Source organism: Schistocerca serialis, chromosome 6 (genome assembly GCF_023864345.2).
Source record: "Schistocerca serialis cubense isolate TAMUIC-IGC-003099 chromosome 6, iqSchSeri2.2, whole genome shotgun sequence".
In the NCBI taxonomy this organism is placed as follows: Eukaryota; Metazoa; Arthropoda; class Insecta; order Orthoptera; family Acrididae; genus Schistocerca; species Schistocerca serialis.
In genome coordinates, this window is record NC_064643.1 from 250,751,921 (window position 1) to 250,778,548 (window position 26,628).

At 42.2% G+C, this 26,628-nt stretch overlaps 1 protein-coding gene across 1 annotated transcript in view; it reads left to right on the plus strand.

The window, feature by feature from the left end:
• Positions 1 to 26,628, plus strand: part of LOC126484811 (irregular chiasm C-roughest protein) — a 410,474-nt gene that overhangs the window by 333,250 nt on the left and 50,596 nt on the right. The gene's annotated exons all lie outside the window — the stretch shown is intronic.

Below are 26,628 nucleotides of genomic sequence, written 5' to 3' on the forward strand. Positions count from 1 at the left end.
ATCGTTATGCCATCACGTATACACCACGAAAATTAGTGGTTGGATAAGTACCACCGAATGACGTGAAACATAATCCACATCATTTATAATGTTTTTGTTATTCGGCTCTAAATACAAGGCACAACATGTGTTTCTACTTATATCTTTATTTATATTTCCGTCTCTCATTCAGTTTTAAATAAAACTAAAATACCTTTTTCCACTTATATGTTCATTAATTTTTACTATCAGTGTCAAATAGATATTTTCAAATAACCGGAAATGTCTAAATCTCATATTTGCAAACTTTGTAACCTTTGTTGTTATCAGTTATGTTTAAAAATCTTCACTTAAATCGATATCTTAGGAATATAATATGTTAATGAAAACTGATAAATAAATCAAGTAATGGAAAATCTTAATCTTATTTTTACTTCTGGTATGTACTCGAAGGTGCTAAATACATTCCACCTTGTAACGTTTTGGCGGAAAACAGGATAGGGGTCTGAAACTTCCTGGCAGATTAAAACTGTGTGCCGGTCTGAAACTCGAACCCGGTACCTTTGCCTTTCGTGGGAAAGTGCTCTACCATCTGAGCTACCAAAGCACGACTCACGAACCTTCCTCACAGTGTTACTTCTACCAGTACCTCGTCTCCTACCTTCCCAACTTTACAGAAACTCTCCTGCGAACCTTGCAGTACTAGCTCTCCTGAAAGAAAAGATATTGCGGAGACATGGCTTAGCCATAACCTAGGGGATGTTTCCACAATGAGATTTTCACTCTGCAGCGGAGTGTGCGCTGGTATGAAACTTCCTATCAGATTAAAACTGTGTGCCGGACCGACACTCGAACTCGGGACCTTTGCCTTTCGCGGGCAAGTCCTCTACCATCAGAGCTAACCTAGCACTACTCACGCCCCCTCCTAACAGCTTTACTTCTACTCATTCAGGATAGAGGTCGCTTACCTCAGCACAGAGTTGTATCAGAATTGTATATAAGTTCGTGAGATTGTTTCCAGATTATATTCGGAATTGATTTTGGTCAGACTTGTACAGATCCACACCGAGAAAATGTGTCTGAAATTCTGGATGCGATTTTACGTGTTGTTTTGTTTCTCTATCTCTGATGTTTTGGGAAACTGTGAAATGCTGTACGAATGGATTACAGCGTTTCTTATCACAAATCCATTAAACTCTCAGTCATTTCGAGGAGCCCTGGACGGTGAAAGCTGTTATTCCATCTTACTATTTCCCTAGACGTGAAGCCATCCTGAAAAGCCTAGTAAGTTTTTAAGCTGATATACAGTGTCACCAACCTTTAACCTGGGAAGTAATTGTTTACGTAATGACGAACATTACTTAGCAATGTCAGCCTAACATTCAAAAATTTGTAATAATTAAGGGAAGTGCATTATAATGTACATAGAGGAAACACACTCTACTATCTGCGTTTTTGAGGGCTGCTTCAAAATAGGTTACCTAAAAGGAACTGGAGTGAACAGGAATAAAAAAATATATTTTTTAAATGTGTAATGAGGTTGGATGAAAATTATCCAGCAAAATGAACTCTAGGTCATATTCCTTCAGAAAGCCGCAGTACCGGTTCGTCCAAAGAGAGGTGGACTGCAAACTTGGAACAGGCTCGATGGCCGAAAACAGGTTGGTGAAGACTAACTAACCCGCGAAGGTGATGGCCATGTCCCTTTTAAGCTTATAAATATTCTAACGAATTATTCATTGATCCTTTTGAAACTTATTACGTAATAGGTGGTTTGAATAAAAAGATTTTTGGAGTGGAACAATATGTAAATAGCAACAGGTGTTAGAAGTGTGTTTACTTAGTCTTCTGGATTCTTTGTTTTCTAACTCATATTAAACTCATTCGGAAGTTTGTGTTGCTTTTTGAATATCTTGTGTAACACTCTTGGAAGCAATTAGTGGTGCGCTACGGACGCAGGCCACTAGAGTCTCCGCCACTTTGTAGCGCTGCTGCGTGGCACCAGACAAGCTGCTGCAGCGGCCGCTGATGTGTTGCGGCCAACCCGTCCCCAGGGCGGGCCTGTGTGGAGCGGCACTTAGGCACTTAAAGCCAGCCCCAACTTCCCCATCTGCGGATTTCACATCACACCAAGGCACCGGCTCACTTCGCGGAACTGTTAGGTGCTTTCGGTGCACTTACGGTGCTGCTGCTGAGAGGTACCTCTTCGCAAGTGATGCGCAGTCGCAAGTGATTCGTGCTCTAATGACGAGTAGTTTTCTTGCGGTCAGAAAAAGAGTTACCTTACACTACATTTTAACAATTTAGGTTTGTCATTAACCTTTTCGCTGCTACAAACATGTTCTCTGCATTCGTGCTAAGTGCGGCTTTTGTTATGGCTGCTGGAACCGCAAGACCGCTACGGTCGCAGGTTCGAATCCTGCCTCGGGCATGGATGTTTGTGATGTCCTTAGGTTAGTTAGGTTTAACTAGTTCTAAGTTCTAGGGGACTAATGACCTCAGCAGTTGAGTCTTATAGTGCTCAGAGCCATTTTTTTGTTATGGCTGTACTGCTCGCCAAATGCCGGTGCGTGAGCTCAAAGATTAGAATTACGGCCGATATCAAACACTTGCCACCCGATTTCTTGAAAACTATTAGACGAAAAATTTCATTTCTGCACACCTTACAGTCTCAGTAGCTAAGTTACAGAAACTTTATTTAAAATTCAGAGCAATACATCTCCTTTCGTTCTTGTGTGATTGGGGTTTGTATCCGACTGACAGTTGAAAGGTGGCTACACTGAGTCACAACGCCAGAGATTGCGACAAAGATTATTATTCCGCCACCTCCATTCGCAGTAGTAGTTCAGAGGATGTCGAGAGCAGTCGTTGTTCTGTTTCGTGAGAGAGCAGACGATCTGAGTTTTCACTGAAATGTTGCACTGTTCGGATGGTGTAATGTATAGATGGAAGAAGGTGCAATTGTCAGAATATATTTGGGAAAGGAGATGGGCTTTTGATTTATGGTGCTGGTTAAATGGAATATTTTTGTCAGGTGTATAACACGAGGTAAAAACGTATTACAGTTTTCTTTAATAACAATCCCTCTTCCTCACAGGAACAGTCAACAAAGCATCTGGCTCGTGTTCATTTACTGGACTTGTAATTCTGGTTTCTCTGTGCAATTATAGTATTTCTGGTTTTTCAATTAGTTCATTGTAAATGGTGTTTAAAATATTTTGTCGTATTGAGAAAGAACCGAGCCAGATACATGCACGTTGATTCGCACTACCACACACAGAACAGTTACACTTGCGCTATGTTGTTTCGTAGCCTTTATAGTTGCAGGGGACTTAATTAATCAATTGTCATTTTTTAATTTTATTTTATGCAGTCAGACTGCGTGATAATAATAGTCAGGGCCAAATGGTTACGAGACATCGTAACCGGTCTAACAGCTAGTAAAATTAATGCATTTATTCATTAACATTACTCTTTTCTTTTTAATTAAGCCCCAATGCACAGTCACCTGCGAAGCGTCCATTCATGTCCTTCAGCCTTGTTCGAATGGTTCAAATGGCTCTGAGCACTATGGGACTTAACATCTATGGTCATCAGTGCCCTAGAACTTAGAACTACTTAAACCTAACGAACCTAAGGACAGCACACAACACCCAGTCATCACGAGGCTTCCGCCTTGTTATTCTGTTGCCTTAAAAACCTTCATATCTCATAAACGATGCAAGATATCGAAACGAAATATATTTTTTGGAAAATTATTGCATCAGTTACATATAACACATGGTAAATACTCGAAACTTCTTTATTCACCGCGAGAAGGAAGTAACTTGTCCGCAGCTGTTAGTATTCGGCGGCTCAGGACGCATACAGATGTCCACAGCACATTAGGAAAACCCAAGCGGCGCGCGTATACCGGGCCACAGCACCTGTGGAATGCCGTAGCAGGATGTGCATACACGTCCACAGCAACATAAGGGCTTTATTCACCAGTGTGGGATGAAAAATTTAACGGAAAATTCGGTCAGTAATGTTACAGAATTCCTTGCTTGGAATTCCAGTCTTCTTTTCAGTTGTCATCATTTCACACATCCTGATCACATTTGTCCGCTGTCCACTAGGTCTTGGTAACCAACGACTACACCTAGGTAACGTACGACTGGTTCGAGAGAACCGCGCGATTATGTCCAGGTGCTGTGGTCCTCTGGTGACATGCGGATACAGTAGGGAGCGTTGTATAGTTTGGGCACATCTCTAACGGCCGTTGACGGCTTTTCAGACCTTACAGTCGGTACATCTCATTTCAAAGACTGCTCAGTTGGCATCAGGAGATTGTGTAGACCACTTTCAAGTCGCTGACGAAGGAAAAATCCCTACTAACACCGATATTTCAGTACCAACCATATTTGTCGTAGATGCCTCGACAAACCGACTACGGAAGCAGATTATTAATGACACATGCAACAGCAAAAATCTTTGATAGCTTTACTTACGTTTCCACTTTCTGTCATACACAGGTTGTCCTTTCACTAACTGTAGTAACATGTCTTTTCTTTTTCACATATACTTTTAACAAAGAAATTAAATTTCAGTGCATAAAAATTGCGTAAACACTGTCACATATTCTCTCTTAAGTAACATGATATATTCTCTCTTAAGTAACATGATACAAAAATAACGTTTTGCAAAGGGAATTTCTTCGAATAATTTTCAGAGCCCAGACTTATCGTAGCGAAATACATTGTACTCGTGTAACTCAGAGTCTGTTGTGTACATCCGTTTTATGGGGCAAATTGACTTCCTATCAGGTGATACCAATGCGATTTACTGCACCCGAAAGCACACGAATTTCATCAAGATTCCACATTCTACATGGTAGGGGTGAACGGCGAAACGTTTTTACTTCCCTCCACCCTTCGGATAGTTCTGCCAGCAATTGAGTCAGTGCTTTTGGTTCATTTTAAAATGTATGGATTCTTCCGACTTGCAGCACTGTGCTTCATGTCCGAAATTGTGGTTGGTCGTTAATTAGAGATGTCGCCTCGACTGCCTGATAAAGAAAATTGAACTGCTTAGCTTTTCCTTTCGGCAAGTAAAGGTTTGATAACATGACCCACTCTCTTACATGGCACTTTCGCGATTTTGACTTCTTGTTGAGGTCTTTTTTAACTTGGTGCCAGATACTTTTTAACCTTTTAGCAACATTTCGACCAATGAGCATAATTTCTTCTTGGGCATCAAGTGCCCATTCCTGATTCCTAAAAAGTGGTCCTATTGATCTAAACATAATCCCGTAAATTCAGACTTAGTAACTTTTCTTGTTTTTGAACTGGTGGTTCCTGATAGTAAAATTCCTTCAGTAATAATACACTAGTCTTTACTGTAACTCTGTGAAGGACTGACCATCCTGGAGCATTTCATTGCAAATTACGTAGGCTGTAACCTCCCCTAACAATTTCAATCGTGCCACATTTAAGAATCACTCCAGATTCAAGGTTTGCTAACTTCATGGCTTCACGATAACTATCAAGAAAGCCAAAAATATCTTCCTTAGTTTTACCAGTGAATGGGGCTACCAATGAGGCAGTACTAGCATCAAGGATGGGTGCACGCTTTACACTATTTCTCTACGCAAAGCTTCATTATTACCTTGAACCTTAGCTACCTCATCCAGAAAATGCCGAACCGTCCCCTGGATTTGTGGTCTTGAATGGACAGATATTTTTGCTTGCTGCTACAGCCACAAATGTACGATATACTCAAGCAGACAAGAAAGGAAAGGAAAAGAAAAATACAACCATACGGGGTCATAAAATTTTAACACGTTGCTTACTTGTATAAGTGCGCCGACTGCCACTGCTGTTGCATTCTTTTCATTTCTCCCTACCACTCATCCACTATTTCAGCGTCCAGCAGTACTTCTGACAGCAGATGTAACGAGGTTCTATAGGATATTGTGGACAAACAGCTGCCTGCCGGACGTGGGTTGAGCTGCCAACGAAGTGGGCAGCCAGTGTATCGTTACAACACTTTATTTACAATTGAAACCAAATGTTCTGCAGTGTGTCTGCAGAAGGTGGACAGCCAGGAGCCACAGACCCGAGTGCACTAGCATGGATGAGCCGACGAAGCCATTTTTACCTGCTGGACGGTGGCATACAGGTCTTGCTGCCTCTGTACTCCTGTCAAAACGGCAGGGCAGCAGCATATTGACTTGTAGCCAGGACAGGCAGGCTTGCCCATCGGAGTCCACAACCACATACGGAGAATGGAACCTGGTCGCCCTAAAGGCTGGGTGGAAAGGAAACGGTCGGGTGTTTTTGCATCCCGGTGACAGCAACGCAGAGGCGGCTGCGTCGACTGGGACAGGCTGAGCATCATTACATGACAGTACTGTATCGATGATGCTGGGCTAGTCTTGGGGAGTTTAAATATCACAGTCCATGGCAGAGCTTGCGGAAAAATCCTTGTTTCTGTGCCACGGGGGCTACGTATTGAAATGGTCAGTGTTGTAGGTGCTGGTGGCGTCACGCGGAAGGAGGTCAGTACGAAAGGGCCCTACAACGAATGGTTGCGACATCGTTTGGTCGTCATCCGTGGCTGCTGTTGGGAACTACGGCCCGGTGAGGTTGGAGGTCCAAAATAAATAAATGAAGAAGAAGGTGATGGTCTACCTTAAGAAGACGATAATTGCAAGGGTAAGGTGGGTGTGGTGAGCGTACTGTAAGACCTTCAGTACACACACCATCAGAGTATTTGACTTGTCGCTCTAACGAAGTAGGCGAGTGTCAGCGATGTGGCTCGTGGTCTTATCGTGGCGTGTTTATCTTCTCCTGTTAGGTCAGACGATGGAAATGCCACTTGCACGATTCGAGTAGCAGATTGACGGTGACCAACTTTAAGTAGAACTTGATTAATTTTCACACACATTTATTAAAATAATAAAATGCAAGAAAATTACTTAACTTGGTTCTGGATGCTATTTACAATTGACAATCTGAAGTTCCTATTCTCACATATATCTCTGATACTTGACAATAGTTTCTATACATTTATCTTCATGGATATGTACGGGAATATGGTAATTTTATTACGCGCAGGCTGAAACTTGATCATAGACTGGTACAGACAAATGTAGAACTCGTACAGACTAATGCAGACTGGTACAGACAAATGCAGACTGGTAGAAACTAGTGCAGACTGACTAATCCCAGGTCTGTACACTCGTTATAATACCTCGCGCGTTCATGTATCACTGTGGGAGTGTGATCCGCGAGGAGAAAAGGTTCTACCTTAGCAGCAATCTCATTGGCTTCGTTACACATTAATACGCGGATCGGCGGAAGCAGAATTTGGTCCGTCTGTATCGCAGCGCCATCTCGTAGTGCGGAGACGGACGAGCACTGCGCCTGCCCTGTTGTGCTTAGCGGGGCGCGCTCTAGTGGGAAAGTTGTGTACGCGCTGTTAACGCGGAACTATGTACACAACAGCGGGTTAAAAGGTGAGGTTGGTGGTCCAAAATAAATAAATGAAAAAGAAGGTGACGGTCTACCGAAAGAAGACGATTATTGCGAGGGTAAAGTGGGTTAAAAGGTGAGGTTGGAGGTCCAAAATAAATAAAAGAAAATGAAGGTGATGGTCTACCGGAGTGTATTAGTAGGCGATAGAGGACTGTAAATGGTTTTTGACAGATCCGATGATTAGGGTATACCGAAACTCGTAATGGTTCAACTGGTTCAAATGGCTCTGTGCACTATGGGACTTAACATCTGAGGTCACCAGTCTCCTAGAACTACTTAAACCTAACTAGCCCAAGGACACCACACACATCCATGCCCGAGGCAGGATTCAAACCTGCGGCCGTAGTGTTCGCGTGGTTCCAAACTGAAGCGCCTAGAACCGCTCGGCCACACCGGCCGGCCACGTAATGGTGACATGTATTGGTGAACAAGGCTAGTGTATTTCCATCCAGGGGTAAAGATAGTCTCACTTCTCCTAACATACTTGCTGCCAAAAGTGTTAAAAAACTGGTAGCCAAGTTTGCTAAAGCACGCCTGTATGCTGAAGCTCGATCCCGTGTTACCTGGTTAGAATTCTGACAGTGTAAGAAATTTATAACTCGAGTTGTTGGCCGACAAGGGGAAGGAGACATGATGACGTATAGTTGCTGATTATCAGACATTGCATCAGTGCACTGGGTTAAACTCTAAGCCTCTCTGGTACCTGAGGATGTGAAGGAACAAACCAATTCTCAGGGTGACTTGTCTGGTGATTGAGGGCAATGACTGCCGCTTTATTGCTGTCCTAGAGATGTAGTTGTGTGCCGGCTTGGGTTGTACTTTGTCCTACCCCTCTCTCCTTCTATTTCCAAACATGACACTAAACCCATAGACACATCATGCCCTCCTGCGCAAGATAGCTAAGTGTAACACACAGCCGGCCGCGGTGGTCTCGCGGTTCTAGGCGCTCAGTCCGGAACCGCGCGACTGCTACGGTCGCAGGTTCGAATCCTGCCTCGGGCATGGATGTGTGTGGTGACCTTAGGTTAGTTAGGTTTAAATACTTCTAAGTTCTAGGGGACTCATGACCATAGATGTTAAGTCCCATAGTGCTCAGAGCCATTTGAACCATTTGTAACACACACATTTGGTGAACGAAATATGCCGTTTTGCGCGAGCGAGGAAAGCCATTACAATCGGGTGACTGAACTACCTACCGATTAATGCCGATCCACTTCCCTCTAATACTGGTACTAATAGTTTTTGAAACTACACTGATGTCTCTCGCATGGTACTGAATTAAAAGCTGATGTGCCGGGGGTGCTACTGCGGAATGTAAAGACAGTGAAATTGTTGTGGAACGGAGCTGTTCGTCAAATCACTAAAATTACATTTAGTGTCACCATTTCAGCTGGGTCTGGAACAGTGACGCTCTTGTTCACTACAAGCAACCCAGTCAAATCACCATAGAATTGTTGTTCATTTCTAGGTCTCACACGGCACTTCTTTTGTATTCAGTGGTTTGCAGTGTGTACTAAAGTTGCCCTTTTCAGTGACAACAGAAAGTCACATCGCTGTTGGCCTCGATTTGATGAATCAGTGTTCCTGGAAGAAGTATTTCTACATATTCTACAAAGTGGAATTAACATGATAATGAATACACTGCTAGGGTTTGTGGCTGTGGTAATAGAGAAAAAGTCGTTTCGAGAACATACATGAGCAGCATTTATAGGATGAGATACCGAGTTGTCTGTCGCCGGAGGAGAGGCGTCACACCTACGTCAAGATGGATGGAATGACACTTTTTTTACGCCGGACTGTAGCTTCCTGTATGAAATGCGTCACCAGTTTTAATGCACGCGCTTATCTGCGCTATCGCTGCTGGCACTACGAGCCCGAAACGAATTATTACTGTTTGCGGAATTAATTCATGTGCCTCAATGGAGACAGCTGGGACGCTGCTGTGTCATTTTAATTCGCAGAGTAAATATAAAGCAAACCATATTATTTTTGTTTTTGCTTTAGATACTTTTTTGCTTCCCATACGTCTCCATTTGAGAGATTTAATATGAATATCACGTATTTACATTTAACTACTGTTACCAAATGTAAATTCCGTAGGAAGCTCGGGTACATTTGTTTCCTTTCCTTCTTTCTTTTTTTAGTCACACGTGGACGTGCAAAACTGCGAATATTCGTATTAAAAATTAGCGAATAGCGTCAAAGGGAATATTCAGTGTTTTAACGAAGTCCAGAAAAAAATTAGCATTCAATAAAATTAGCATTTTGTTTCACGCAGTCGTGGTCTGATGTAAATGTGCCGACCGGTTAGCTCTAGACTAATTTTAAACAATTAAATTCATTATTATATTACTGCATCATCAAATATGTATATACTAGGACAGGAATAAAAGCAATAGTAAATAAAACCTAGAGCAAATTACTACCTCTATTTGTTACGGAATTTGTAGGCTTTTGTAAATATATATATTTTTTATTTATTTATCACGGCGCCAGTAGTTTCATCTTCGGTACTAAAGAAATTTTATGATTTTTAGTGCGTAGCGGAAGTACAATTCGAAAGTACTGGTGCAGATTTTGAGAACTTTACCACCAATATATTTATTTTATCTGGATGTTCTTACCATACACTTTCCGACGTGGTGTGAGTCTACATTATTTACGACTTGTGACACAACCTAAGCAGCCGTCTTAGGTTGATTGCAGATCACGGTGTCGTTTATCGACTAATGAAGTCATCAGAAGATTAAAAAAAATCCAAAACGATTTAGAAAAGATATATGAATGGTGCGAAAATTGGCCGTTGACCCTAAATAAAGAAAAGTGTGAGAACATCCACATGAGTGCTAAAAGAGATACGTTAAACTTCGGTTACACGATAAATCAGTCACATCTAAAGGCCGTAAATTCAACTAAATACCTAAGAATTATAATTACGAATAGCCTAAATTGGAAGGAACAAAAAGAAAATCTTGTGGGGAAGGCTAACCAAAGACTGCGTTTTATCGGCAGAACACTTAGAAAATGTAACAGATGTAGTAAGGAGACTGTCTACACTACGCTTGTCCGTCCTCTTTTAGAATGCTGATGCGCGATGTGGGATCCTTACCAGATACGATTGATGGAGTACAACGAAAAATTTTAAGGAAAGGCAGCACTGTTTGTAGTATTGCGAAATGATACAGGATTTGGCTGGACATCATTGAAACAAAGGTGTTTTTCGTTGCGATTGTATCTTCTCACGAAATTCCTATACCAACCTTCTCCTTGGAATACGAAACAATTTTGCTGACACTGCCCTACATAGGGAGAAACGATCACCACGATAAAGTAACGGAAATCAGAGCTCGGCCTCTTGTGTCTTATCTCAGAGTCTTTTATGCTGCTTTAGAGGTTTCTAAACGTTAACAATAATGCGCTGTATTAGTACAAGATACTGTTGAAGTTTTCCGTTTTCTGGCAGTAATGTTTTTGCGGTTATTTTATAACCTAAAGGTTCAGAAAGATCGGCGTCATTGTTGCATGAAATAGAGGCCCAAACGTAGTGGCCTCGTGCGTACGTGAGAGCGATCTTGCCGCAGCCTCAGAATGCTGCATCGGTCAGCAAAAGCGGTCACCGGTCTCAGAGCGCCCCTGAAGTGAGTCGCTTGCCGGCTTGCAGCGTGCCGGTTGCAAAGTTGTTTTAACTTGTGTGGCACGGTCGCGCAAGACGTGCCCTCGTACAGTGTGACCGCTACATCGTCCTAACACACTGTATACGGGTTAATGAATACAAATAATGTTACGTTAATTGCTATTCTTGTTAATGTTGAAATTTTAGTGGCAAAGTTTGTATTTGTGTTTATCTACGGTGTGAGTAATAGGTTTCTATAAGATCGGTACAAACAAAACAATATTAGCTTAAATACGTCGTAACTGCAGCCTTTAGCCATGTGGCTAACAGTAACTTGACAATATGTAATCACTTAAATGAATTTCGAACTACACTCCTGGAAATGGAAAAAAGAACACATTGACACCGGTGTGTCAGACCCACCATACTTGCTCCGGACACTGCGAGAGGGCTGTACAAGCAATGATCACACGCACGGCACAGCGGACACACCAGGAACCGCGGTGTTGGCCGTCGAATGGCGCTAGCTGCGCAGCATTTGTGCACCGCCGCCGTCAGTGTCAGCCAGTTTGCCGTGGCATACGGAGCTCCATCGCAGTCTTTAACACTGGTAGCATGCCGCGACAGCGTGGATGCGAACCGTATGTGCAGTTGACGGACTTTGAGCGAGGGCGTATAGTGGGCATGCGGGAGGCCGGGTGGACGCACCGCCGAATTGCTCAACACGTGGGGCGTGAGGTCTCCACAGTACATCGATGTTGTCGCCAGTGGTCGGCGGAAGGTGCACGTGCCCGTCGACCTGGGACCGGACCGCAGCGACGCACGGATGCACGCCAAGACCGTAGGATCCTACGCAGTGCCGTAGGGGACCGCACCGCCACTTCCCAGCAAATTAGGGACACTGTTGCTCCTGGGGTATCGGCGAGGACCATTCGCAAACGTCTCCATGAAGCTGGGCTACGGTCCCACACACCGTTAGGCCGTCTTCCGCTCACGCCCCAACATCGTGCAGCCCGCCTCCAGTGGTGTCGCGACAGGCATGAATGGAGGGACGAATGGAGACGTGTCGTCTTCAGCGATGAGAGTCGCTTCTGCCTTGGTGCCAATGATGGTCGTATGCGTGTTTGGCGCCGTGCAGGTGAGCGGCACAATCATGACTGCATACGACCGAGGCACACAGGGCCAACACCCGGCATCATGGCGTGGGGAGCGATCTCCTACACTGGCCATACACCACTGGTGATCGTCGAGAGGACACTGAATAGTGCACGGTACATCCAAACCGTCATCGAACCCATCGTTCTACCATTCCTAGATCGGCAAGGGAACTTGCTGTTCCAACAGGACAATGCACGTCCGCATGTATCCCGTGCCACCCAACATGCTCTAGAAGGTGTAAGTCAACTACCCTGGCCAGCAAGATCTCCGGATCTGTCCCCCATTGAGCATGTTTGGGACTGGATGAAGCGTCGTCTCACGCGGTCTGCACGTCCAGCACGAACGCTGGTCCAACTGAGGCGCCAGGTGGAAATGGCATGGCAAGCCGTTCCACAGGACTACATCCAGCATCTCTACGATCGTCTCCATGGGAGAATAGCAGCCTGCATTGCTGCGAAAGGTGGATATACACTGTACTAGTGCCGACATTGTGCATGCTCTGTTGCCTGTGTCTATGTGCCTGTGGTTCTGTCAGTGTGATCATGTGATGTATCTGACCCCAGGAATGCGTCAATAAAGTTTCCCCTTTCTGGGACAATGAATTCACGGTGTTCTTATTTCAATTTCCAGGAGTGTACGATATATCAGTAACATTATTTGCTGTTTTTTATAACATTACTTTACTGAAAAACATTATGCAAATATTGTCACGTTCATTCGTTGTTATATGGGCCTTTGACGATGATGTTTGTGATAGAAGCTAACAGTTAATGAAAAGGATATACTACGGTTCATCCACTTCTTATAACCTGAACGTCCCTGTGATCACTCCTTCCGAAAACATAGGCAACGTGTAAGTATTATTTGATGCATGTTGCAACGTAATCGTTTGAGTGCTGCTACTTTACATCGCAGAAAGCTCCTGACATTTGACCACCACTGTAGTTTGGCAAATTTACGGCTGCCGACCGCAACTTACATAACGCCAAGTCACGTATAGTGTTCCACAGTGCGTTGTTGTCATACTCAGCAGGAATTTCACACATGTCATGCCATAGTTCTTTCCAATTCTCCAGAAACGTTCATAAACGGCATTTAGGCACAGAGTGGTTGGTAAGAAATAGTTCAATTGTGTAACATTACTTTTAATATGACTATGTAAATATTTTTTTCCTGCGCTCTCGATTGTTGCTTTTAGCGCTCTAAGCTATACAATGTTAGTTTACTCTGCTTATTTCCACAAAATTCAGCTAAATTTTACTTCAGGTTATTCCATATAAGTGTAGCATACATTGTCGCACATGCCACGTGTAACTGCATAAACAATCAATATTTGTGTCAATACTTTCAGAACATGTTCTCACTGAAGAAATGTATTGTTAGCTTTGATAAAAAGTTTGAAAATAGTAAACGTATCTGTGTAACTTTGGAAATTAAAATGGTCTCTCAACATTTGCGGTATAATCTGACAAGTGAAACATGCAGTCATAAAAAAAAATTGCCTGTCTCCGTATTGACTCAAAGGTGCTGATGAAGAATGAGAAAAACTTACTGATACAACAACAAAAAATTTGTGCTGTAAATCCTGTTACTCCATAGAGGAATATTAGATAGATTAGAGACTGTAGGCTTGCATAACAGACAAGTGGCAACGAACCACTGTTTAGACTATGTTTGTCTTTTTATTCTCTGCCTCTTACATTAATTAGTGCGAAATGTTTTTAATGCCTTTGTTATAAAGATATGCTCTTTTTCATCATCCTTAAATAATTTCTACGACCCTATCCAGCTCATAGCATTATTATGAGTCACTTGCGAGATTTAGTTAATAGTAGACGGTGGCCGTGAAATCTCTCTTGGAATTCGCATTGGTAACTGTACACAGTAGCGAAGTAAGTAATCCGCACGTTATTCGGTACAGTTGCTTGTACTCCCAGTGGATTCTCCGCTTTATCCTATTTATTCGACGATACTGTTTCATTAGAAGTACTTTACGTGGTCTTTGTACTTAACTGTGGCACGCGATTTCGTTTTACTCTGAGGTGTTTTTGTTGTGTACGGCTATTTTCCAGCTTTGCTTTTATAATGACAATGTAGAGTTTAGAAAGAACCAAAGTTCTCTCTCTGCCGCAATACGTACAAGTGGATAAAGGAGCAAATTTCGGAATTTTACTGAAATTGTATGAATTTAAAACTGAGGATGAAATAATTAAAGATAGAATGATATGAAATGAAATCAGTGCAAACTGTTCACTTGTGCTACACCTGCATTGTAATACAGTCGCGGTCTTGCACTCATTTTCAGCTGCCAATGGATATTCATCACATAACAAAAAATTTGAGAGGTGGGAGTAGGACTTGCGCTCTGAGGATTCAATAAAAACTAATGTTTGTATGTAAACGGTTCATCGATCCCGGGACTCGACTATGTCCTCGATTTTTGCCTGTTATCTGCGTCGAGACTGACAACAAATTGGTCCCGAGAATCCCAAGACTTTTGAGAATGTACTGCTTGAGACTTTTCCAGCGTAATATCTATTTTATTAGTTCACGGGCGTCGTGTCTGATAATGTTGTGGAAGCTGTACAATATTTTAACGAGACAGCTGTTCGTTATCTTCATGTGGTTACTGACTTGTTACTGCAGTGGCTCGCCAATATACGAGTATACGCAGGCTCGTTAGAAAATTGCAGGCGCCGAGGGATGGGACTATAACGTCATCATAAGCTGTTCATAGAGCACGGCGATACTCATTGTCCCCGTGCTGGAGATACGGGCCACGGTCTTTACACGTGCGACACGGGAAAAGCTCTTGACATTTTACCAGTCAGCGTTCTTCTGTTCGATGTTGTAGATTGGGACAGGTAGAGAAACCGCCCGCAGAGCAGCTAACGTTGTGTGAAGCAGACCGGGTAAAAATATTCGCCGACACATAATGTGAAAGATCTGTCACACCCATTTGTACCTGGAAGTCCTTGAAACTGACGTGCATGACTAGTAGCTATGAGAAGACAAAGGAAGGCCTGAAGGCACACTGATGTTGGATTCCTGTGCTTCGGAATACGACCGCAGTAAGTAGCAAGAGGAAATCAAAACTGTAATGGCCACGGAAAGACCCTCAGACTTTGGAGCGGCAATAGAAAAACAGGTATTGGTGCATTAACGAGATATCTCCGATTTTGTCCGAAAACTAGATTCCACTACCATTAAGAGTTTGAAAAGGCTCGATCACATGGTGCAAAAATGAGACTTATCATCCATAAGACCAATTCAGGATAATAGGGAATGGACTTGACGACGTCGGCTGTTTGGAACAAGAACCAGATACGTCTGGGACTTGCCTCGTCATTGCACCAAACAATAGTCAGATTGTAAACGTAGGCTTCCGCGGCCGTTGTCACAGTCAGCCTCAGGAAGGCGTCTTGGAACAGCCGCCGAAACTTCGGAAATTTATACGAGTTGACAATGCCGTCACAAACCTAGAAGAATTTATTGACAATAGTCAGATTCTGAAACTGCACGAAACAGAGGTCTGATTCTGACCTGTGAGCAGAGTGTCGTGCTTAAACTTGTTAAAAATATATTCAGAAAATTTACTGTAGTTGATGTCACACAAGATGTGGTTCTCGTCCTACCTCAAAATGCTGTTTCGGTCCAACATTAATAGCGCTTATAATGACAATTTTGCTATTTCAGAGCACAGGTTCTTCGAATACCCCATGCTACACACTAGCTTACAGGTTGCTGTAGCGCATCGTTATCACAACTTATTTGCCATGATTTAAACATGCAAAAAGGCTCAACAACATTGACTTTCTCTGAGGTAACTCTCTATAACGTGTCTCTCGCAGTTAAATCTGAAAAGTATGAAGATGTTATGCAGCTTACCAAGATGTAAGTGACAGTTTCAGACTTGGGATTTGATAATGAGTCGGTCCGTGGCTGAATACCCGTGGATCCCACATCCTGATCATCAGAATGAGAAGCAGAATGAAGTTACCGACCTTCGAAAGTTATGACTGCTATTACGGTACACATTTTGTGAAATTCTTAGATTCCTCATAATATTCAGTAACCTGCAAAGTTCTTTAGTTACTAGTTTATTCATTTGACATCGCATTCATAGAACAAAATTGTCTGGTGAGAGAGAGAGAAAGAGACAAGTCCAGTATCTTAAAGTCCAATATCTTTAAGTCCAATAAATATCACATTAAATATTTGTTTGAGTTCGCAATAAGCTATTGTGGTGTGCTGCTGAGCTAAATAACAGTTGGAAGGAGACAGAACCGATTAAAGACTTTTTGTCTTCTACTGGGAACTATATAAATGCGACATCCCTGATTATTGTATCAATGCCTTCAAACAACTCGACTCAAATCTGTCATCAGTCACGGAGGGTGAAATTTTGATCATTCGAGCCGTCTGGTAGTTATACTCCAAAATCAAGATGGGAACACATATGTCACTGAAAGAAGAATCCGGCTTGGAGGCATGCTTTGATAACCAGTGGTTAAGTCGTCTCCTCGAGACAGGCTACATATTCATTTGAGAGTCCCGGTTCCGGACAAATTTTCAGTTATCACTGCATATTCATTAAATCTCTCCCAAAAGGGAAGATTAATGATCAACAAGCAGAATATCTATGATACCCTTTCAAGAAAAATGAACGACACTAACGGTTATATACTATTATTGACCTGAAAACAAAGCTGTCAGGAACAGGAACCCATTTTCAGCAATATTATTGTTGGAATCAGTTTACAAACTCCGACGGAAACCAGAAAACGGAAAGAAAATGCGCGATAAAGATGTATTTCTTATTGCTTGACATTCAGTGACATGGAACAACTCAAAGTGAGTGTCATTGTTTCCTTCCATGAAAATCACTGTATGGCGATGGCGTCACTCGTGTGGAAACAATTAGAAAGTGATTTCACTGTAGTGAAGCTACAACTTCATTTACTCAAGACGGATATATCATGGAATTACATAACACACGACGTTAGAAAAGCATACAGTAGAAATACAGCTGGAATGATCATTCAGATGTTCAGAAATAGTTTTCGTTGTCAACATACACAGCTCACGGGGACTACGTGATTTCGGGACTGCGTAGGTCTGTACGTAATGCGCCCTATAAATTTTAACGTCATTCTATCGCTAATGCAGACAGATTCCCTTCGTAGCGGCTGTGGAATTCGCATAGGCGTTTTATAGATACCACGACAATTGGCAGTTGATACCTGAAATAAAGTGGAGTCTTAACCTTGAAGAGGAAAATTAACGGGCATCGACTAACGGCACCAACATGTCAAGGTGCATTTGCACTGTCTGTCACATTACGTCACGTTAATTCGCCTATCCTAGTACCGAATGGCAAAAGTGACGTTATGAATCACCATCCGTGATAAAAAAAGTCACAATTGAGGAACTAACAACGTCAGAGTTCATTAAGCCAAAGGAAACTTCATACCGTATGTTCTTGATCAGTTTTGCTTGTTAAAGCACTGAGAAGTGAAACAACATTTCGTACCGTCGTCAGTTATTTGCTAAGAAACTATGTACATGAAAACACCTCGAACAACAGCTAAAGAGAAATGAATGGGGCCTTTGTACATTTCCATTGTGGTTTTCTCTTTCCTTATGTAACTAATTAACCCTTAAACAAGTGTATTTATCTCATTCATTGAAGCTGAACTTAATGTAAATTATTCAATGTAAATTGCTTCATTAACTCATTTTCTTGTTTATATACTATATGGGCGTCGTCTCTGTTCGGTTATCATGGAACACCTGCAATTTTCCACAAAAACCAATATTAATAATAAAATGAAAATTCAAAAGACAAAAAGAATCAAATCCACTATTGTAACACAACTGAGCGCGGCGAAAATGGGTTAACTTACGTCGTTAGCAGACGATGATACAGTAAAAACTTTTTCCTGAGAAATTTCGACGTGCCGTGACGTGACGTGGCGGTCCGTTGACGACTTGTGTGAATGCCTCCATTTGATACAAATTGTCAATTATTTTGACGTGACTTGAATTGACCAGGCGGCCGATGTGAATTTGTCTTAAACAACGTCATCCGGAAATCACGTGACAGTTCCATCTCACCGTTGCCAACATGCGCGGAACGCAATACTCACTCCAGAGATATTTCTACTCCATGTAACAGAGCAGAGGTACAAATACAAATCAGACCTGTCATCTGGCGATTCCCCACACTACTAAAAGTGTTCTGGGGAAGAAAATACTTTGCTGTTACATTAGCAGCAATGTCTTAAAATGAGCTGGTATTGCCGTGATTTAGAGGGAGCGAGAGCAATTACGACAAAGGTTTGTTTTGTTAAAATATTGGTAACTGGTACTTGTCGATCACAGTTACAAAATAGTTAAACTGTGCGTGAGATTGCAGTAAAGTTTCCGTTTTAGGGTCAGATAACGTTTCATCGCACTATAATAATGGACACCTTGCAAAGATGATGAAACCAAACTGTATTATTGAGGCATTTTATCTTCTCGAACATTAAAGGAGACTCGTATACTACAGGAATGTCCTCTTTTCAGCAAACAAATTGAGGTTTTCGGGGGTTCAAGCAAATAATTAGATTTAATAAGCGAAAATTTGACGCCTTAGCACTACCGCAGTCAGCGTTATCGTAACGAAAAACAACCTCCCTGATAAATTTCGACCTGGTAGATGAATTATTTTCAAATACAAAATGAAATACAACAGCAAACTAGTGCTTCAAAATGACGATGGTGGACAAACTTCACTTTGAAGCATGATATGCATATGGTGCTAATTTGGATAAAAGGTTGAAACTGGTTATCAAAATAAAAAATAATATTAGTCATCCATAAGATGTGCATTATAGCACTGAGATGGTTTCTACTGAAAAATGTATGATCTAGTCCCAGTTAAATCTGTGCTGCCGTGAGCCTGTTCCGAGTTTATAACGACATTTTCGTCGACGGCCCTTTAAAATCTTTCCTTACTACAGTTCTTCGTCATGATCAGATGTGCCGAAAATGGGATAGACAATTTGAAGCAGATCGACGAATATTTCTGCGAGTGAAGTTAAGTTTATTCTTATTGCATATTTGTGTGTTGGGATAGAACTACGACGGTAAAATCAGAAAATATCATTCTTCTACTGAGGGTTACCGACAATTGTTGAATCGTAATGATTGGGACCGGCCGCAGTGGCCGAGTGGTTCTAGGCGCTTCAGTCTGAAACTGCGAGACCGCTGCGGTCCCAGGTTCGAATCCTGCCTCTAGCATTGATGTGTGCGATGTCCTTAGGTTAGTTAGGTTTAAGTAGTTCTAAGTTCTAGGGGACTGATGACCTCAGAATTTAAGTCCCATAGTGCTCAGAGCCATTTTCGTAATGATTGGGACGGAGAAGGGACGCGACTTTAGTTGTGTGTGAAGTATTCTCCACCGCACACCGTAGTAAAGGAATTTCGTACATATTCCTGTGAAGAAATTTTAGGAAAACGGTATGTATATGAACCACACACGCACTAGCACGCGCGCGCACACACGTACGCACACACACACACACACACACACACACACACACACACACACACACACACACACACACAGGGAGCTGCGAGTTGTGTTGTCCTTATCATCGTTTCTTCCTCATTGGTACGAAAGTCGCCAAAGTGGCGTCAACTGAAAACACTTTCAACACGCGGCCGTGTTTCCAGTAGGTGGGGCGGCCGAGCTACACGCATTATTATTATTACTGCTATTTAATATTTTCACCTAACAGAGTTGATGAGGATCATTCCGTCATTAATGCGTCCGTTATTCCACCACCTTTGAGCTCTCGCGCCACATAATTTCCGTGTAGTTCTAACTTTTCAATCTTTACGGAGATGTTTTCTTTGTTCCAAAGCCCTGCGAATATTGTTGAATGTAAAACACACATGTTTGAGATACACTACTTAACTATTCACTGATTAACAAGCTGCATTCCTTAGACACTAGCTAATTGTATATGGAAACGGTGCAATAGATGTGAACGATGTGAAGTGGTTGATACAGTGTTTCAGTGGTGGTGAAACGGACGTGCTGGGTAAGTGACAACCCAGTCTTTCATGATAATGAACGGCGTCCCGAACTCATCCCTGTTGATCGGAAAACTACGACCAAGGAATTGCATGCACAGCTGAACGTCAGCTGTAATGTCTTAGACGTCGCTATCACCGGAGATGAGACCTGGTTTCAGCAATACGAGCTGGAATCTAATAGGAAGTTAGTGAAATGACATTTTGTCATGGCAGTAGTAATTCACTTTTAACGTACTCTTAACATTTTCTTTAACATAAGCACGGAAAATAATTCTATGTCGTTAACCGACATCATTCGTTAACCGACATCATCTACCAATAACAAACATCTTAATGATGTAATGCAGCATCAGATGATCATAAACTATTTCCTTTTCTAACTCTAACCATGTTTGACAGAGCATTATTTAGTGATAACCAAGTGCTGTTTGCAATCGTTGTGTGATGTTGCTCAGTGGTAGCCGATATCAATTAATGATATAAAACCTTTCTGCAAATGTGTCAACGAAAATACGGAATGTACATTAAAAACGAATTTCAAGACAGTGCCATCTGCAGGCGAAGTGATATCAGAAGTCTTTTGGGATAGGATGGCTGTGATCCTTTTGGACGTCACGGAGCCTAAACCTACCACCATTTCCACAATGTCACAAAACAACAATGACTAAGAGGAAAGTCCTATCTTCCATTTCGGTCAGAGAAAAGACGATACGATAACGTCAAGTTCCACAACAGTTTCGCGAACATGGAAGTCATTTGCTAAATTTGTGTGGAATGTTCTACCACACCCTAAATACAGTTCAGCTCTGTCTCCTTAAGACTTCCATCTCCTTGGGTCTATGAATGATCGCGGTCAACATTTTCAGGCTCAGATGCTGTTGGCAAAGCGTTAAGAGAGCGACCGGTCTCAGTGGTTCGAAGTTTTACGAGTGCGGCCTGCTCGTATATCATGGGCAGGAGTGCATAACGAATGTCGGCGACTGCTTGGAAAAGTGTCTGTATGTAGCTGACATCTTGACACCTGTAACTGTGTTTTTTTTCTGTCCCTCTGCAGAAGAACAAATTTATAAACACCAGCATCTGCTGTACAAACAGCTCTGAAATGTATTGCTAATTTCGGTTTATATGCATCTTCTTCTGGACGTGGCAAAAGTCGTTTTTGCATGTTGCCTTCCGATGGATTCAACGTAACTGCTTTAATGTTTCCTTAAATACGCAAACACCGGTATTTGTAATAAATATCTGAAACACAGTATTGATAACTGGAGTAAAAGGCTACTTATATGCTTCCTAGAAAAACTACCCATGTTATTCTTATTACACTCACATCGAATCTGTTGCGAAAATTTCGCAAACTCGTTGATAAAAATCATATCCTACTTGTCCCTGGGCTATTGTGCTTGCGCATCAGAATTTTTACGTGACATGATACGATTCATGTCAGTCCTAATTTCGGTCAGAAATAGGAGACATGTTAATCCAGTTTAAGTTACATGGCAGCTGATTTATCTCTCTCCCTTCAACCCCCCCCCCCCCCCCCCCCACAATACGCCGTTGGAAGGTTATCCTCAATTACAACAGCGTTTGCTGGTTCGACTGCCCCAAAAGTTGTGCCTGCTAATCCTCAATTACCACCATAGCTCCGGACGTAATTACAATTAAGAACAGATTTTTTTCCTTAAAGATATTATATTCTATACCATACGCATCAGAATTTGCAAGTTTTTTGAGAAAATCAATCGCACAAACCGTCTTATTTGTTACTAGTTTCGTATTGACAAATCTTCAAAAAAAGGTCATTATTCGTAACTCGTAAAAACGAATTCAGTGAGAAACAAAACATGGCATATATCCGTTACCGGGAGGTAGTTTACTATTCAATTAGGAAACCGTCTTTCATTGAGTCCACGAGCTATAAAGATATGATTTCATAGGTTTTAAACTGTTTCCCAGACAGGAATAATTCATGTTTTTAAAAAACGAACATACCTTCAGTCCCAACTGAAATAATGGAAAGATTGTTTGACATTCTTGAAGGCATTACAGAGAGCTTCGCAGTGCTTAATGTTTTTAAGCGAATTTCGCCGGTGATGGACTTAAAACCGCATTTTCATACCTGCGGAAAACGAAGCATAGTGATCTTTGCATACATCCACATCCATACGCCGCAAGCCAACTTGATAGTATTTGTCGGAGGTACTACTTATACCTCTGTCAGTTACCCACTTTCTTGTTAGAATTGAATGATTCACTGGAAGAACGATTGTTGGTAATCGCCATGTAAACTCGAATCTCTCTAATGTTACCTTCATGATCATTTCGCGAGGCACACGTAAGAGGAAGCAATAAATTTGTTCACTTTCCTTAATTTTATCCGCAAACTACACCTTGTTACATAAAGCCTTTCTTTTAGCGTTCTCCGGTGTTGTTGGCAGAGCATCTCCGTGGGGCTTTCGGGCATAAGGACCCGGAGGCAAAAGACAGCTAGACCGTGTAAGAAGTGACACTTGTATCTGCCTGGAATATTTCAGCATTGCTGCCTGGAATATTACATTATATCATTCTCTTGAACTTCTAGAAATGATTTCCTATGATTCCACTAAATATCTCATTTAGGCAACTATAGCATTATGTCACATGCGGTATGAAATTTTGTAAGTGTTAAATAGGATTTTAGCTGGTAGCTGGCAACCAGTGTGTACAAACAGAAAACAATATTCTAAACGTCCGTTACAGATTTCGATCTAGAATCGCCTTCGCTAACCCACTTTTAAACACGAGTTTACCTGTAAAAATTTCTTTTCGTGAGTGCGATATCAATCAATCTTCAACGCATCCGGCTCTCTGTAAATTAGATTGAAAATACAGAATAGTTCGCAAGAAAACTCAGAATGACTGTATTATGAAACAACTACACACAATGGTCAACTGTTAAGCAAAGAAAACTGTACCCTGTTAGGAAAGGCATCTACTGAATTTAAATGAAATGCTGTAAATGAAAACTAATCTTAATTCTTTCACAAAATGTTCATTCAGGCCCTACAACAGATTTTTGCCTGCTCCGTCTGCGTGCTGCAAAGTGATGTGCTGAAAGAAATCACCGTGTAACACTTTGCCTTCTTTTCTTTTGTTTCAGACTTTTTTCTTGTTCCTATTTTTTGAAAATAGGGTTGACTGTCCACACAATATTGGGAGGTGTGACATTGCAGGTTTTATCAACTTACTTTCCATCTACCTATAGGGATCAGCTTCATGAAATATTTGTAAATGATAAGGAAAATATTTTGAAATTATGTTGATTTCATTGAATGAGACGGAAATGACTCTTTCTAACATAAAGTATGATTTTTCCTTCGCACTGTCAAACATCGTAAAAAGTTCTTTTGCACACGATCTTGAAAGAACTGTTTTTCACTGTTTGCCCTTTTCGTGAAATACTTTAACATTGGGGGGAGGGAAAAAACTGAAATACTGAACACAAGGCTGGTAGCCTTCCGTTGATACCAGTCCCGTAGAGATCATTAAACACAGTGAAGACTTTATATTACAATTTACTCTGCAGTTTCCAAGTGATATATTTTTAACTAAGAGTGGTGGGGCGAAACTAATTAAAATACTGAACATATGAATGATACTTCTTGGGTAGTTACACATAAATATTGTTAAGTTCAGTTAAATCTTTAAACTAATTACTGAAGGAGTATTTTCAGCAAATAAAAAATTAATGCAGATTACGTTTTTCCATAGTGCCTGTCCCTCTATACAATCATTTAAAAAATCATCGTTGGTCCTTAATTCTTATTTACATAACCTCAAATGACGTATTCATTCTTGGTGTGGCACATTGGCCATCCAGGCTCCTCACTTCGCCATGAAACAACACTCTCTCGCTCTCCAGCCGCAACTGCTCACAATTGCGACTTCTTGCCTTATTTGGCCGAGCTCTGCTCAAAATCACAGCCTCTCGTGGTCTAAGAATATATCACGCAGGTATTCAGGCATGCGAAGATGATCGTAGTGTCAAACATTCAAAAAAACTCGTGTTTCTCATGATAATTACATTCTACTAGTATGGATATTTGACTACTATGTATACCTTTCAACTTCTCGTAACTGTCCAAGCCAATCACATCAAAAACTGAAAATTTTGGGTCTCGTCACATCCAGGATAAATATCTGCCGACACAGGTGCTTTCAGTTTTGTAACTGAACCTGTAACGCAACATTTCTGTATCACTCTTAGCTATTATGGATACAAAACTGACGACAATTTGAAGTATTGATGGAACGAGGGTTTTGTAGGCTACCATCATTGTGAATGGATTATATTTCCTGAGAATTTTTCCAGTGTGCAATGTATGTGCCTTACCTGTGATTTACCGGTTGAAGTGGTGCAGTGGTTAGCACGCTGGACTACTGTTCGGGAGGACGACGGTTCAAATCCGCGTCCGGCTATCTTGATTTAGGTTTCCCGTGATTCCCCTAACTCGCTTCTGGCAAGTGCCGGTATGGTTCCTTTGAAAGGACATGCCCGACTTCCTTCTTCATCCTTCCCTAATCCGATGGGGCCGATGACCTAGCTAGCTGGACCCCTCCGCCAAGTCAACCAATCAACAGGTTATTTATGTAGCCTTCCACATTAAATCTTTCCGTACACTTACTCCTTTACGTTTATTAGATGTGACTGCTTCCACTGACTGTATTGCAGTATTGTAATCCTGAAATAACTTGCTTTCTGCCTGTTTATGCTCAATGCGTTACCTTGATTTACGTTGACAGTCAGCATCCAAGCTCTGCATCAAACGTCTAGCCCCTGCAGGTCTTCCAGCCTCTCGATACAGCTTTATAGTGCCGAGGCTTAACTATACACAACAGCATCATCCCTTCGGTGTACGAGGGCCTTCAATAAGTACAAATGTGTGTGCGAAATCTTATGGGACTTAACTGCTAAGGACATCAGTCCCTAAGCTTACACACTACTTAAGATAAATTATCCTAAGGACAAACACACACCCACGCCCGAGACAGGACTCGAACCTCCGCCGGGATCAGCCGCACAGCCCATGACTGCAGCGCTCTAGACCGCTCGGCTAATCTCACGCGGATCAATAAGCACAGCAACACACTTTTCGTTCTCGGTCAATCTCGTTTCAAAAAATGCGGAATTTGCTATGGGACATAGTGGAATAATCCCGCTTCAGCTCCAATAGTTTCAAGAAGTTCCACAACCTTGTGGCACTGTAAGTAGCCTTTAAAACGGCGCCTGTAGCGTAGTTGCGTTTCACGCAGAGAGCTGTCGTTGGACTTCTTTTGGCAGAAAACCAGAGCATCGGAGATATTCATAGGCTCTCGCAGAATGCATACGTGTACCTGGCAGTGAACTGAAAGCGCAGTGAGCCGTTGGGTGAGGCGTCTGTCATCACCTCGGTAATGTCGCGCAAACCTTTCCGGTCTCCCGCGTGCCGGCCGGTCGCATGCAGCTGTGATTCCTGCAATTCTGGAAGGTGCGGACACTCTCCTGCGACAGATCACAACAAAACCTCTCGATGCACAACTGGATATCTCTGTTGGTAGTGTTGACACACTCGTCCACCAGTTGGGTACTCAAAGGGGTGTGACCGCCGAATTCCTCGCCGCCTAACAGTAAAGAGCAACGAAGGACCATCAGTCAGGAATTGCTTGCCCTTTACCAAGCTGATCCTGACAATTATATTTCGAACATCGTCACAGGCAGTGAAACATCGGTTCATCACTTCGAACCGTAAACAAAACGGCAATCCATGTAGTGGCACCACACCTTCTTTCCTACAAAGAAAGAGTTTAAAGCCGCATCCCAGCTAGTCAAGTCACGGCAACAATATTCGGTACTCTTAAGCGATTATTCTCTTTTACGTCCTCCATCATGGTGCAACGAACAACTCTGACTTGTGTTGTGCTACCCTCAGGAAAGTGAAGCCGGCCGAGGTGGTCGAGCGGTTCTAGGCGCTACAGTCTGGAAGCGCGCGACCGCTACGGTCGCAGGTTCGAATCCTGCCTCGGGCATGGATGTGTGTGATGTCCATAGGTTAGTTAGGTTTAATTAGTTCTAAGTTCTAGGGGCTGATGACCTTAGAAGTTAAGTCCCATAGTGCTCAGAGCCATTTGAACCACTTTTGAAAGTGAAGAAATGACTTCAGAGTGTTCGTCGCCACAAAAATGGCAACGAGATTTCCTTTCTCCATGAAAACCCGAGGCTTCACACATCTCTGCGTACCTGAGAGGAACTCAGAAAAC